Source organism: Camellia sinensis, unplaced genomic scaffold (genome assembly GCF_055761805.1).
Source record: "Camellia sinensis isolate YWXY unplaced genomic scaffold, ASM5576180v1 Unanchor1, whole genome shotgun sequence".
In the NCBI taxonomy this organism is placed as follows: domain Eukaryota; kingdom Viridiplantae; phylum Streptophyta; class Magnoliopsida; order Ericales; family Theaceae; genus Camellia; species Camellia sinensis.
In genome coordinates, this window is record NW_028128987.1 from 11118826 (window position 1) to 11133687 (window position 14862).

The 14862-nt window shown below is 32.7% G+C and overlaps 1 long non-coding RNA gene across 2 annotated transcripts; it reads left to right on the forward strand.

Annotated features, from left to right (window-relative positions):
- The first annotated feature begins 1499 nt into the window (after positions 1–1499).
- Positions 1500–9385, forward strand: LOC114294093 (uncharacterized). Of its 2 annotated transcripts, none has more exons than XR_014357574.1 (8): positions 1500–1622; positions 5344–5449; positions 5558–5625; positions 5888–6140; positions 6278–6462; positions 6964–7051; positions 7419–7556; positions 9135–9385. It is a non-coding gene; the product is annotated as an uncharacterized LOC114294093 (long non-coding RNA). The 2 variants fall into 2 exon arrangements; XR_014357575.1 differs by having other exon boundaries at positions 6332–6462.
- The last annotated feature ends 5477 nt before the right edge of the window (positions 9386–14862 follow it).

Sequence of the window (14862 nt, forward strand, 5' to 3'; positions counted from 1 at the left end):
TTTTTTAGTGAGGAAATAATATTGTCACCAATTTTGGTGGGAAATTTTTGATATATTGAGGGGCAATTAAAAAAAACATAGGGTATTAATTTTTTTTTACCCCTTTTCTGTTTATCATCTCTATCTCTCTCTCTCTCTCAAAATAGGGTATTTATTTGTCTTACCTCTTGCTCCTCCACCACGCCGATCACCATTGTCGCCTCTATTAGCCTTGCCGATCGTTGCCGCCACTAGTAGCCTTGTCGGTAACCGCCACATCTTCTTCACTCGGTGATTTGGTACGTGATTTCTTTTTGCTCTTTTTCTAGTATCTCTTTCTCTTATTCTCTGTATTGGTATGGTGACGAAAAGTAGTGAAGAAAATAAATTTTGTCACTAAATAAGAATAATCTGTGACGAATTATAAAATTTTGTCACGTATAATAAAAAAATAAAAATAATAGGTGACAAAATTTATTTTTGTCAACAAATACTTTTTTTTAGGTGAGGAAAAATTAAGTTTCGTCACTGAAGGTTTTCCCGCTAATATTTTTTGAGTGGCGCCAAAATTTTAGACTTTTGGTGAGAAAAAAATTTGTCACAAATTATAAAATTATTAGCGAGGAATATATTTTCATCACCAATAATTTTGTGTATATATATTTTTTTTGAGAAACTTGATTTTAAATGTTTTAAGACCATTTGGTGAGAAATATATTTTTGTCACTAATAATTTTTAATATTTTGAGACATTTTAGTGAGGAAATTATTATGTCACCAATTTTGGAGGAAAAATTTTAACATATTGGGTGGTAATGGAAAAAATAGACTACTAACTTTTTTCCTCCTTTTATTTTTGTTTATCAATTTTTCTCTCCCCTCTCTCTCTCTCTCTCAAAACAAAAACACAAGTTAATTAACTCTCTAAACCTATGGTGACGAAAAGTAGTGAAAAAAATATTTCGTCACTAAATAAGAATAATCCATGACGAATTATAAAATTTTGTCACATATAATAAAAAGTAAAAATAATAGGTAACGAAATTTAATAAATACTTATTTTTAGGTGAAGAAAAATTAAATTTCGTCACCAAAGATTTTCCCTCTAATTTTTTTTGGGTTGCGTCAAAATTTTGAGATTCTTAGTAAGAAAAAAAGTTGTCACCAATTACAAAATTATCAGTGAAGAATATATTTTTGTCATCAATAATTTTAAATATTTTTTTAAAAAAATAATTTTAAATATTTTAAAACTATTTAATGAGAAATATATTTTTATAGTCAATAATTTTAATATTTTAAAATTTTTAATGACAAAATTATTTTATCACTAACCAATCTTGAAGGGAAGAACTTTGAAATTTGACGGTAATAAAAAAGAGGAACCTATTAAGAATGGCAACAAAAACCATACCCAATGGCTACCCATGATACCCTACCCGAAATACGTGGGTTTCCCTATTTTTCAATCCATCAGGTCAGTCGGTGATCTAATTTTAATTATCCATCAGGGAATGGGTCGGGAAATGGATACTGCTCATTTCTCACTCTCTCTAACTCCCACTCCAGATCAGAGTTCCAGCGTGGTGAGTTCTATCGTTCTCCGGCGATCTCGTTGGCGCTTAACACAATTCTCCAGATTGGTGAGTTCTCTCTCTTGTTTCTCTCTCTCTCTCTCTCTCGTTCTCTCTTGTTCTCTGGCTATTCACGACCCCTCTTACAACGACGTGTGTTCGGGGACTACGAACCACTCGGAGGTCGTTAGGGTTCAGTATGATCCCAAGGAGTGTAGCTATGAGACCTTGCTTGATGTGTTCTGGTCCAGGCATGACCCTACCACGCTTAATCGTCAGGTGGCTTTGTTGAATTTTGTGGTTTTGGTTGTTTAATTTTAATGGGTTTTGGTTAATTTTGATGGGTTTTGATTGATTTGCTATCTAATTGAATTGGTACTTAGCTTCTTGTGACTGGTAAACAAAAGGGCTTTATCAGGTTTTGCTAATTGTTAGAATAGTAATTAGTCATTTAATTTATAGGTAGATGCTTGAATTTTGAGGGCTTTCAATTTTTAATATTTGCGTTTGATTTTTTGATGGGTTTTTTTTTTTTTCCCCATCTTAAGAGGCCTTTTTTTCATGGCGTTTACTTTGATTTTCAACTGATGTAGCACAAAAATCTATATGTATATACCTGTATATATATACAGGTTTCCTACCCCTTTTCTTTGGAGCTGAATCTGGTTCTGGTTCTGGTTCTGTTTCCAGATTCACTGCCATTGTAGAGTCCAAATAATCAGAATGGGTGTTGCTCCTTGCATCTATACTTTTGCCATCATCTTTTTCATTAATAAAATGGCCATTACTACATGGACAAAGCAATAACAATTACAACCACAAAGTTCTACATGGCTGAGACAGTTCATCCCAATCTTTAATATCAGACAAGTTGTCCTCATTTTTCCAGAAGCATGTCATTTTCATTTTCTTTCATTGTCTTTTGTTCAAAGAGAACCTTTTTTACTGCAGATTTTACATCATAATGAGAGTCGGAGGGTATTTTTTTCCCAAGATTGTAGACATGTAATTGATTTAGCCACATTCTCATTCAGTTAGTTTTTTATTTTTTATTTTTATTTTTTTTAAAGCTCTTTTGCTATGTTAGGTGTAAACACTATCAGGAACATAGTTTTCAATTGAGACACTAATATTCAGAATTCCAGTATCCGTATGGCTTATTCGGAGGTACTTGCATTGGATAACACTGTGCCTGATGGTTGTATCAACTATTTTTGAGACATTTAGAACTTGTTCCATTAACATATGAACCCGTTCTCAAAATGTAATAAATAGCAGCTCAGCATTAGTGATGTACTATTACTATTATCATTAGAACAAGGGTTTTTGATTTATTTTGAAGAGTTCATTAGTAAATGACTAACCAATCAAACATGGCCAAAATGTGAGGGAGACATTATATTTATCATCACTTATCTGGTCTAGAATGAGAATTACTATTACTATTATCTTTCCTTCATTTGTCTTTGTGAAATGTCTTTGCTTAATTCTAATTTTTCTGGTACACCAAGTCAGATTTGAGTTGGAACATTTAGATGGCATCACTGATTTGATCTAGTTAAGATGAATGATAGAGGATGTGTTTTTTACCTTAACTTTAATGACGTATATTTTTTGGAATTTTTTTTCTGATGTTTAGAACTTGAATATGAAAATGTCATTATGTTCCGTTCAGTCATTTTGTTAGTAGGAGAATATATTCTATACTTGGAGAATCTCTTGCACTGTGAGCATGATTTTATCTATTTTTGGTTTTTATAATTCTGGGTTTTTATATACTATAATTAAAAAATAATCCTAACCGTACATTACCTTACCGTATGAGAGTGTGAGAAGAGAGATAATTAGTTAAATACATAGTGAGACTGGAAGTGGAGAGATAAAAAAGGGAGAGACTTGATGGTTAGTGATATAATTCCATCTATCAATCAAGTTACATATTCATCTTAAGTGGTTTGAAAAGGAAAAAAAGAAATCAGAGAATGAATTAATACATTTTTTTGGACTTTTTTGGGAATACAAAATGTGACGGGGCTTCAAAAACATGCTTCACCACCAAGTAGGAGTGCTGCCTTATCATGTTAATAGTATAGATTTGGTGCAGACAGATCTTGACAGGGCTTATGCACAAATTAGTCTTGATGAAATGCTGCTGTTGCTAGAGTGTGGCTACTGCTGTTGGAGTGTTGAATTGGAATTTTTGTTGAATGTGCATTGTTGAATTGGAATTTTTGTTGCTTTTAACTTTTGTTTTTTTATTTTTATTTTTTTATTTCTTTTGCTTTTAGTTGAATTAGTGTGTTGTAAATATAGATGTCAATGAAATTCGATTGAAAAATTTGTAAGAAATTTGGGCCTGAATACATTTGAGTTATTGATTTAATTTAATATTAAATCTCCCTTTTACATGATTCTTGTAAGATTTTGTTTTTTCTTTTATTGTCTTTAAAATGTTCTGATGTGGCGTGATGTGGCGCCATCAGATGAAAACAATTATATAATTTTTTATTTTTTTTTCAATCACTAAAAACATATTTGATTGTCTTAAAATTATATATTCGGTTACTTTAAAATGAACTTCTTAATTAATTAATTAATGTGTATTTGATTTTGTTGTTAAGTCAAAAAAAATTAAATTAAATGTATATTTAGCTTTGGTTAACATAAAAAATAAAAAAATTGGGTCAAGTTGGGTTGGGGAAAATCCAAACCGATTGGGGGATGGGGAGGGTAGTATCCATAGAGGATGTGGAATGGGGAATGGGTAAAAATAATTATAGGAGAATGGGGATGGGGAATTAATAAGCACCCCATTGCCCTCCATTGCCATCCCTAAACCCTATTGATTCTCCCTCACCTTTTTTTTTTTTGGTGCTCCAGTTTTCGTCTCATCTCTCTCTTGCAAAACACACAAAGGTATGGCCTCTCTCTCTCTCTCTCTCTCTCTCTCCCCCCCCTCTCTCTCTCTTTCGTAGTTGTTTAATGGTGGGGTAAGGGTTTTTGATAACGTAGTGGCGCTGTGGTGAGGATGGAATGGTGTAACGGAGGTGCAGTGTGAGAGGAGGGCTAGAGGTGCTATAGTAGGGAGGGAAAGGGCAGGCATTTTGGATTTGTGGTGGAGAAAAAGAGTAGTTTTGTGGTTGTGGATAAGAGGGAATGAGGCAATAGATCTATGGTAGTAGAGGGTTGGAGGGGCTGTTTCAAGAGGCAGAAGGGGAAGTGTAACCAGCTGGGATAGGGGTTCCTAAGGGGAATGAAGAAGTTGGGGAGCCAAAAGACGGTTAGGAGAGGGAGACGGTGTAGAAGCCCTTGTGTTTGATAAAATACCTGTGTGAAACATTGCCAGTTATGTTTGAAAAAATTTCCATCACAAATCCAAGACTTGCATTTTAATTCTCCTTCATTACATTGTAAAATTGATTTTTTTTTTTTAAATGTATTCTATGGGTTAACATTGATTTCTTCTGTATTGTCACAAATTGCTACTATTTGCAAATTTTGAAAGTAATTAGGTTTGATTGCTAGACAATCTTCGTGTTTAGTCTTACGAGTAAATGCTAAGACTGGGTTTTTAGCCACATTTCATAAAGGATTTCCTTCTTGTAATGTTTGATGAGTAATTTTCTTTGCTTGCCTAAATAATATGTTTGTAGTCTGTACTCTGTAACACATAGTAATGTTGCTAGTCTTAAATTTGTGAATTTGTTGATATCTTACTATCACAAGGTAAGATTCTAGGAAGTGGGATTTACCCTATATTTGTTTGCCTGAAACTACTTTTGTGAATTAGTCTGTGTGGGCAGGTGATGTGTACAAAATACCTTCAAGAAAGAAAAGAATTGGTCCAAGCATTGCACAAGGATATAAAACTCTCTGATCTTCCCAAGATAACTCAGGTTTTTGTATCTCTTATTTTGTCTGTCTCCATATTATTTAGCTCCTGCTTTGTTTCTCAGTTACTAGTTTGATTGGCTTGCTAATAGCATAATTTCTCCATGATGTAGCCCATGTTAATAATCTGGGGAAATCAAGATCAGATATTTCCACTGGAATTGGCGCACAAATTAAAAAGGTCAATACAAAGAATTTTATAATTTTAGTAACATTTTTTAGATGTAAGGTTTTGTATTTTGGCTCTCTCTGGTTTCCAAGAGGTTGGAGGAAAAGAAAATGACAGCTTGTAACCTTTTTTATTTGCAAGATTTCTCGAGTTTTAATATCATTTGTCTTCTTGGCAACCAAGTGGGGCTTTTGCATTTTCTAATGTTTTGAATTGCTTTAAAGCCTGAGGCTTGATTCATTTTCATTGAATCATGTTCCGTTTATTTTTTCAGCCATCTGGGTGAGAACACACACTAGTGATCATAAAGAATGCAGGTCATGCAATCAATGTAGAGAAGTCACAAGAGATGTTCAAACATTAGAAGTCATTCCTTGTCGATTCCTCCTCCTAAACTCGAAAGCAATGGCAACAACGGCAAGACAGACTAAAGGATTCAGGAAAAAAGGAAATTCGAATCAGGAGCTGTTCTGACCATCCTCATGTGGGTTATACAGATTGTTTCAGACAACACAAGTTATTTAGAGGTTTGAAAGTTTTCATTACAGATTTTTAAAAAGATATGTATTTTATACAGTAAACAGTGCATATAAAATGAGTCTCACTGGACCTGTGCAAGCATGGTAAATTACTGACTTGAATTTAGGTTTGATGACTGTTGCAGAGGCTCTTTAACTGTTAGTTGGATAATGAACTATTCGCCTTAATATCATTGCAGTACCTGGCTCCAGCCATTGCAGGCACCAAAAGAATCTAAAACGGTTGAGAGTTCGGGAAATAAGAGGATTAATGTTAGTGGATCAAGTAGTTCCAGCAGTTCTAGCAGTGACTCTGGTTCTTCCTTAAGTGGTAAATGTTATCTGTTTTAGTTATTATGCAGTATTTGTATATCTATATTCACTGTAATTCGACTGCCCTTTAAGGGTTTCTGTTTGATTGTGAAATACATTTATTAATTGAATCTCATACACTACTTACAGATTCCGATAGTGATAGTTCCTCTGCATATGGATCAGATGCAGGGCGGTTACCTAGGAATTGAGTGGATTCTGAATAGGAGATAGCTGCACTGCTATGTTGGGTACAAAAATAAAGAGAGAGGGAGAGAGACAGAGAGAGAGGGAGAGAGAGTAGGTACATGCACCAAATATCCAATAGATGCTCATATAGAAGAGGGTCAAAGATGTTCTCATTAAGTTTATTTGTGAGAAAACTCTTAAGGTGCTCTGTATGTAGCTCTATTTCAAGAGGGATGGAGAACAAAATTCATGAACTTGACACCAAAATATTTTCTCACAAGTCTTGTTTAGTGACATCTAATTAATGCCAATGTGTTTTTATCCATTGCAGATGAAAGCTTGGGCAAAAGCACAGGATATTAACAATTCGAACAATGAACTCCTTATCCATAGTATTATTGGTTGCATTCCATCTCCAGGTATGATTATTTTATCATGTCTCAGTGGTACTGGACAGTAGTGAAAAGGTCAAAAATTTAAACATCGAAATGCTTTAGTATTAGTAGATTATGTACAGGACATCAAGGTCGATCAGTTAACAAGAATGGCTTAAGTTCTTAGATTGGGAGTCATTTATCTATCATAGATAGTGAATGTTGTAGTTTCTGTGATTTTTTTGCTGAGTTCTTGAATAAGTTGTAAATTTTCTCACGCTTCAATGATTTTCGCCCCCTTCTTTTGTACTTTCCTAAGCAGCTTTCTATTGTGTTCAGATTGATGCTAGTCATAACACTTCAGTTCCTGGCTATTTTGTGAAAAATTGATATAGTTTTCCTTTTCTGTCAGCTCTCTTGAAATACAAGAGCAAAATGAGGAAATTCAATCACAAAAAGAAGAAATTCCAACACAAAAACATGAAATTCAAGCACAAAAAGACAAAGTTAGAGGAGGAGGTATCCCATGAACTCGTAGATTGCCTTTTTGGTAAGTCTCGCTTGTTTTATCTTTTTATTTTTCTCATGTTGGTTAGTATATACTAATTAAAGCACAGTAGTTTGACTAATTAATAACTAAGATTTGACAAGTTTCAAGATGTATTTAATGAAAATAGATTCATTAGTTACTTCTTACTTAGTATGACCCTAGTGAAAATACACACTAACCAAAGTAGAGACAAAACTATGTGTTTACTTTTTTGTGTATTTTTTCTAGGAAGTGTTGGAGTTACTCTAAGTTAGTGATGTGATTAATAGGACCTTGCCATGTAGAAAGAACCTTCTGGTTGTTAAGCTAGATTCATTGTGTACACAATTTGTATTTACATAGATAGAGCTATTATTTGCTAGCTATTGATGTCTTTGTAACCCAGCTTTTGATGTCTCTCTAATCTAGCTTTTGATGTCTCTGTGGATAATTTTCACTTAAGAACCTTTATAGAGATATGCAAGCCCCTTTGCCATTCCCAATATGATGTCGAACTGCTACTTCCAGCTTAGAATTTGAGTCTTGTTCTTATCTGCATGGAATAAAAGAGTGTCGCCACTTAAAGATACAATTGAAAGAAGGTGCAAGGATATCTCAGATTTTGCTTTATATGCTTTTGTCAATTATAATATAGCCACACCACAAAAAAAAAAAAAAAAAAGTTACAAGTTTTGGGTCATAGTAATGTGAAACTCCATCAGGGAGTAGGATTAATCTCATATAGACAAGTTGATGGTAAAAGCAGTATTAGTTAAGAGTTTTTTGGACACTCTTAAAACATATAAGTATGTTTGCCTAGTTTTTTGGAAAGCATGTTTGCGTGGTTTGTTATGTGATATGATTACATGAATACATCTGTAATTGCAATTTTGAGTGAATTCTGTGATCCTTTAATTTGTGTAGTAATGCAAGTTACACAATTAACTTCAATTATGCAAATCTAATGATACATGGGTTCTTCTAAATATATGAAGAAATGTAAAAATGTGTATTGCTCCCATTTTATTGCAAAAAGATGAAAATAAGAAAACAATTTAAATAATTTAGTATTTTATCTTTAGCCAAAAACAGCCAAAATTAAAAACCAAAGTAAGAGCCAAAAAAACATGAGCATGTTTATAAATAAAAAAATAAAAAATCACAATGATTCCTTATCAAAGAAGATTTGATTAAGGTTTTTGTTGGGTACAAATTCATAAACAAGGCGGTCTGGACCTTCAATGGTACAACCCAAAAGTCTTACAAGGTTCTTGTGTTGAATTCCACGGATCAAATTTACCTCATTGAAGAAGTCATCGACCCATTGTCATGAATCAAATGTATCTCAATGCTACATTATATTTTCAAGCTATTAAATATATTCTGGCATTAATGATAGTGATATATGGTATTCCTGCAATCTTTTGGCATCTTCTGTTATCTGTGTTACTTTATCATCAAGGATCACCTCAACTCTTTGAAGTTTTGGATTGCTATATGCATTTCTACTAAATTGGTTTATAAAATAAAATTACTTATATATGAGTTTAGATGTAATTCATAATATATTAATGTTTTCCTTGTTTATTTTCTTTGCAGATTGGTTTTTGATGACGTTTATTAGAAGCATATATACTTGCAAATCAAGATCAAAGTGTTGAATTTTTTTTCCTGAACTGATACTTAGTTCTAGTTTTAAACCTAGTTGAGTGTTATTTTTTTGGTAGACTCCACGTTAGTTCATTTTGGAATTTGTTATGATGGTTTTTTTTTATTGTACTTAATGGATTATTATTAAATTTGTTTGATGGATATATTTTCATTTATGATATAAATTGTTTAGTGAATTATTTTGTGGAGTGGTGTATAATAGCTAGTAGATTTCTTAGTACATTTAAAAGGCTATTGGGATATGAGTAGGGATATTTGTGAAATAATAATTTAAATTGAAATACAAAATATGGAACAAGTTCAGTGACAAATTTTTTTCGTCATTTGTACTTGTTATTATGACAAAGTGACTATTCGTCGCTAATAAACATTTTTTGTGACAATTTATTGTAATTTATATATGAAACATTTCATTGATTTTGTTGTTTGGTGACTAAAAATTTCGTCATGTATATATATATTTGTGACGAAATATATTTCGTGATCCATGTATGACTTTTGGAGACGAAAAATTTCGTCACCTTTACATCTTACTGTGACGAAATTATTTCCTCATCAATGATCAACATGTGACAAATTTATTCGTCAACTAAAGTTATAAATATGGTACTGAATAACTATTTGGTGACGAAAATGAGAATTTTTGGCGACAAAATGTTGTTTTATTGGTGACAAAATTATGACTTTTGAAGACGAAAAATTTCGTTACCTTTACATCTTATTGTGACGAAATTATTTCCTCATCAATGATCAACATGCGTGACAAATTTATTCGTCAACTAAAGTTATAAATATGGTACTGAATAACTGTTTGGTGACGAAAATGAGAATTTTTGGCGACAAAATATTGTTTTATTGGTGACAAAATTATGACTTTTGAAGACGAAAAATTTCGTCATGTTTACATCTTATTGTGACGAAATTATTTCCTCATCAATGATCAACATGCGTGACAAATTTATTCGTCAACTAAAGTTATAAATATGGTATTGAAAAACTATTTGGTGACGAAAATGAGAATTTTTGGCGACAAAATGTTGTTTTATTGGTGACAAAAAATTTCGTCGCTGAAGTAATTTCATTGGTGACGAAATTATTTTTCGTCACGTTGGTTTTTAGTGACAAACATTCAATGACGAAACCGGTGACGAAAATATTTCCTCACAAATATCTATAGTGACGAAATTAGCTCTTTGAAGACAAAAAAATTTCGTCACTCAAGGCCCAACTTGTTGTAGTGTAATTAGTCCCATGTATTTATACTTTTATTCCATGAGATCTATTATACCTTTATGTCTATTTTTGATATTGTTGGTTTATTTTTTCTACGAAAGAAAATATCATAAATGCGAGCGTGCCAGCAAATATTAAAAAATTCTTACAGATTAAATTCAATCCAATTATCAAGCAATTGTGTTGACGGTTTTTTTGCCTCAATGAAGAGGATTTTAAAATTTCCAAGTGTAGAAAAAAGAAAAATTAAAAGAAGGAGGAAGACGAAAAAAGATGATTAAATGAACAATCAGGGTGATTGAGTGAACAATCAAAATAATAATTAATTACCTCTACTCCTATGTTTTGAAAAGGAAGTGCATAAAATAAAGTGTATGAAATATAAATGACAATTAATTATGTCTACTCTTATGCTTTGAAAATGAATTGCATAAAATAAAGTGCATAAAATATAAATGACAAGAAGAATAGAAATCAATTGTTTTTTATTTGAGTTTGACCCCCTTTACAATGTAGCCATGAATGACTATTTATAGGCAAATATTTGTAGAAAAAAACTACCTAATAACTACCATATTGTTCCATCTGCTACACTTTACACTTCATGATCTTTCACTTCATCTTTATGTTTCCATAATTTCCTTTAACCTCCAATTCATACTCCATGATTTTCACATTGTCCTCCATCATCTTTCCACATGTGTTTAATAATTCATAATTTCTCATAACCTCCAAATGAGTAGGAAAGTGCCACATATCCTGCAATTATATAGATAATAACTAATAATAAAACTATTTATTTATGGTGCCAATAGATATGTATTACATAGAAAAAAGATATATACATTTTCTTTTTGTTACTACCTTTATTTGGTAGTTACAATTATTCACATTTTCGTTTTGATCAATTTCATTCACATTTGTGATATTGTTTCATTGTGCTAAGGTTTTGAAACTCTCTATTTGGTAGTGTTTAAACTCTAGTTTACACATGGTGATGAAATAATATTATGTTCCTCCGTTACTGCAATGAAACTTTGTGTTCCTCCATTGTCACTTTGTGTTCAAAGTTCTGTGTTCATCCAATGTTGTTCTGTGTTCGAAACTCGATGTTTCTCCATTGTTGTAAGTCGAAGCTCTATAGTTAATTTTGTTACAAACATATTCTTCAAAGGTGGGTTTGGTTTAATCTGAATTGGTGAAATGGTGAAATTACATGGATTGTTAATGATATTGATAATGATAAAGATGATGATGAAGACGAGGATGTGGGTGATATTTTTTTGTTTTTGTGTTTTAGAGTGATTGAGTTTTTTTTTAGATTTCTAACTTTATTGCTGCCGTTGTTTCTTTCTTTCTTTTTCTTTTTTTTTTGTGTGTGTGTGTGTATGTGTGTTGTCAATCAGTGTGAATGTTCACATTTCACATTGTTTGAAAGTCTGAGAAATAAGTGTTGAAATATAGACATAGACATAATTACATATTTTGTAATATAGCGATCCCGGTTGTCCCTTTACTGTTTTGTTGTATTCCGGACTCGGTTCCGTGAAGTTGGTAGTGGTATCTATCTTGTTGTCGTCCTTTAATTCCACTTGATTGAGTTTTAGGATGTTTTGAGCAGGGTTGTTACAGGTTGGTTAGGCCTTGGTTTCAATTCCTTGTTGTTCAGTTTTTAGGCGGTCCGCTCGAGCGGGTCTTCTTACGCTCGAGCGGTGATTGCACACCTCCAGTATTTCGTGTTCCTGCAAAACTTCTGCAGATGTGATTTTTACGCTCGAGCGGGTTTGTTTACGTTCGAGCGGCGGCGCTCGAGCGGGTTTGGTGGCGCTCGAGCGGGTAGTACTTTCTGGGTATAAATTCTGGGAGGTAGAAATCTACGCTCGAGCGGACTGGTTTTCGCGCTCGAGCGGAAATACTTTATTCTTGTGTCTTGGCGCTCGAGCGGGCCTTATTGCGCTCGAGCGTGTCCAAATTTTTGTTCTTGGCGCTAGAGTGTTGTGTTCTCCGCTCGAGCGGGTCATACGTATATGAGTTATCCGCTGGGTGATTTTAAATCACTTTTTGCTTTTCTTTCTCTCTCCTACTTTTTCCAAAACCATTTTTGAGAGCCTCTCTCTGTAGAAACTCCCTTCTCTCTAGGGTTTGATCTAGTTAGAGTGTCCTCCTTCTCTTCGGCCTTTGTGAAAGTTGTGTGGATCGTCGAGGGCGTCATTTTGATCCGAGAATCTTGGTCTTTGGAGCTTTTTGGTTTTGGTCTCTTCTCCATCCGAGCTCTAACTTCGAGGTAGGGATATCCTACTTCTCTTTATGAGCTTTGTCTTTAAATTTTAGTGTTTTGAGATGTTGGGGTTGGTTTGGTGATTTTGTGAAAGTTTGGGGGCCTTGGTGTAAATTTTTACAAAAGTTGGGGCTTTGGCTATATAAAACCTAGATGCATGTTTGGCATGGAAAAAGTGAAATTAATGTTAAAACATTAATGAAAATGGAACCTAAGGGTTGTAATGTTAATTATGGAAAATGCCCTAATTACATTGGTTAATTAATTTGCATAATTAATTATGGGAAATGAGAAATTGGTTTGGAAAGATATGGGATTAAAGGGTGTAGTTGGATTATTTATCACTCGCCTAGTTGAAATGTTGATTATATATCCATTGTTGCATTTATTTTCTATATAAAAATAACTGCTTTGGGCTATCGGTAGAGGATAGTCTTGATTGTTGTAGACAATGCATGATGATTAGGCAAACTGAAACTAATCACTGGAATATGTCATTGAGTATGACGGTTGAAAGCATACATTAAATTTATGTATTGTGTGGTGATGTGTATAATTATTGTTTATATGCATTGTGTGTGTTGGAGGAGATAGGAGATGTACTCCACGGTTTAGGGGAAGATAGGGGATGGACCTCTAAACCGGATGTTGTTGGGAGGAGATAGGGGATGGACTTCATAGATAGAGCTCATATGCTTATCTAATAATGTGTTGACAGAGCTCATATGCTTGTCATTGGAAGTGTGATAGTGCTTTTATGCATATCTGTGGAAGTGATGATATAACTTGTATGCTTATCTGTTGATGTGTGATATAGCTAGTATGCTTATCTATTGTGAAATGGGAAAGTTCTTAATATGAGTTATTGTCTCATATAAGTTGTTTGGCCAGGTTCTGAGCCATGATTATAAATTGAGAATTGAAAGGAATTGGAAAATGGATTGTAACATGGACTTGTATGTCATGAAACTGTAGAGTGTGATAAGGAAAAGTATCTGTGTTGACCATCTATCAATTGTTAATCTTTTAGTCATTGTCCATATTTGGTTTAGTGTATTTCTACTGGGCTGTGGCTCACCCTTTATGGGAATATCATTTTCAGGTACAGGTAGCATGCCACCTCCAAGGATTTAGCTTGGGAGGCTAGAGGCGGACACACTTTTGTTGTCTTATTTCTTTGATGTATTACATGTAAATTCAAGCCAAGGACTTAATATGTAATTGAGTTAGTACTCTCTTTTGTAACCAAGTGTTAACTTGGAAAGCTGTAAGCCCATAGGGCATTTGCTTTTGTTGTTAACGTGTAATATTTTTGTAATGAAGTACTCTGATGAATAGAAGAATGTGAAGCTTTGTATATCAATGCATGTCTATATTAATGGGTTTAATGTTGTTATTTTGAGGGCGTTACATGTAAGATGTGAATATTTACATATTATTGGTTATTTGTTGCTATACTTGTTGTTTGAACAATAATTTTTTGTTACTATTAAACAATTGAAATGGTCATTTTTTTTTTCAATTTTGTTTCATGTTGTAGTGTGAGTGTCACATTGGTATGAATTTAGTTTTTCTAAGATTAGTTGTATGTTAATTGTAAACTGTGAACATTCATATTGTATTTTGGTATGAGTTTTTTTTTCAAATTTTTTCGAAAGTTAATTATATTTTGTTATTTTTTTACTATGTTTGTTGGTTGGACAATTATTTTTGTTACCATTGAACAATTGAAATAGCCAATTTTCACTTTTTTAAATTTTATTTTATGCTTTTACATTGCAATGTGAATGTTCACATTGGCATTAATTTATTTTTTTTAAACTAGTTGTATATTAATTATAAATTGTGAACATTCACGTTGTATTTTGGCATAAGTTTTATTTTTTTGAAAGTTAATTGTATGTTTGTTATTTTTGTTACCATACTTGTTAGTTGAACAATCATTTTTATTATCATTGAACAATTGAAATAGTCGATTTTCACATTCAATTTTGTTTTATGTTTTCACATTGTAATGTAAATGTTTACATTGGTATGAATTTTTTTTTTTAAGGCTAGTTGTATGTTAATTATAAATTGTAAACATTCATATTGTATTTTGATATGAATTTTATTTTTTCGAAGGTTAGTTTATATGTTTATAAT